Below are 1,590 nucleotides of genomic sequence, written 5' to 3'. Positions count from 1 at the left end.
AGGCCGGGGTCCCACTGGCTTTTTGAGTGTGAAATAGCTGAGAGCTGCCTTTTAACAACACTGTCTGGGGCCAGAGCTTAGGGTGTGAGGGGTTTGGTGTGAGGGGTGGGGAGTGACATTGGAATAGGGTTGGGGGAGGAATGAAAAGAAAAAGCGGAAGGGGTTATGGGAGAGATGTCAGGAAAGGCAGGAGCGTCCCAGTTCCCTGCGGGCTTTGCAGTATCACATCTTGGCCCTTGAACATCAGGTGGCACTTTGGTGCATAGACTTAGGTTCTCAGTCCTTTATAGATTACTTGAGGGTGCTATTTAGTGTATCTAGTACACAGGCTGACGTGCAAGGTCAAACCTCCCAGGGTATTCGAGAATGTAGGTCACGCTTAGACTTATGTCCCAGCCAGGAGTGGAACCGTGAGTTTTCACAAGCCAGTCTTGCCTTGATGCAAGAAAGCGTAGGATCTGGGAACTGTTGCTGTTTGCCTGTTGCTTGCTGTACGTTCTGACGAGCATAGAGCAATGTCTTCTCTTTAGCACCCACTTCTCTTTAGCACCCACAGAGCATCCCCACAGTGAGGCTGGGACCTGGCCTGGCCCACACACTCCCCGCACCTCATCCTCGCATTCCTAGCCTGGGCCCAGCACCGTGTCCTTGGCTGGAGCCTCCAGGAGAAGTTTCAGTTACAAATCAAACGCCCGTCCAGGCCCTCCTCCGCCTTTCAAGTTCATAAATATTGTCAATTTCCTCCCTTCATCTCAGAGGGAATTTATGATTTGCTGGGTTTGTCGCTGTAGAACAAATAATATAAATCCAGCTCTAAATTATGGCTTGTTCTCAGGGCTGCTGTGGGTAAGTGAGATTGCTGTTGCCAATAACCGAGGCTCCTGGTAAATCATCGCAGGCCCTGGATTTATTGGGAAAACCTACACCAAGCACAATAGGCTTTAGCTATTTGAAGAGGAAAGCACCCTTGTCTGAGGAGAGATTTAACTCTTCCTTTCCGGTTTTGCCACCGGGCCAGCTTCGGGCTGCGGAAGCTAGCGTCTCGCATTGTCATAGGACTCAGGTCCCCTCTCCCTGGGGCCCCGCCAAATGCACCTGGGCTGGGCACCCTGGAAAGGGCCCTGGGGAGGGTCTGCTTTTGTGAGCTGACCACACCTGGAGGCAGGTTGCAGGTTTCCAGGAGGACGCCTAGGACAGGGTGTCCTCAAGTGTGGCTGACGGTGTCCCCTCTGTATTCACTTCCTGCTCTGCTGGGCAAAGGGGGTCAGCTCAGGCACTTGGTGCAGGGAGCCTGGAAGCAGGTGGGAGGGGAACTTCCTCTCTGCTCCTTGGGTCAGGGCGAGGCTGACTGCAATGGGGTTGGCCTTGGAGGGATGGAGGAGTCCAGTGAATCCCTGGCAAGGGCTCCCATGGGGCCCACAGCGTGAAGCTCTGGGTCTTGGCTCCACGTCATTTGAACAGGCGTGGCAGTGGGCGCTCAGGGCCGCGTGGCTTTGCTGTGAGCCGTACCCTCTCCGCCCCATCAGCAGCATTGGTTTTGGAAGAACTATTCACTAGGAAGTGATGAGCCGAGTCCCATATCCACCTAGG

This window comes from Myotis brandtii, unplaced genomic scaffold (assembly GCF_000412655.1).
Source record: "Myotis brandtii unplaced genomic scaffold, ASM41265v1 scaffold454, whole genome shotgun sequence".
NCBI lineage: Eukaryota > Metazoa > Chordata > Mammalia > Chiroptera > Vespertilionidae > Myotis > Myotis brandtii.
This window is presented reverse-complemented; position numbering follows the sequence as displayed.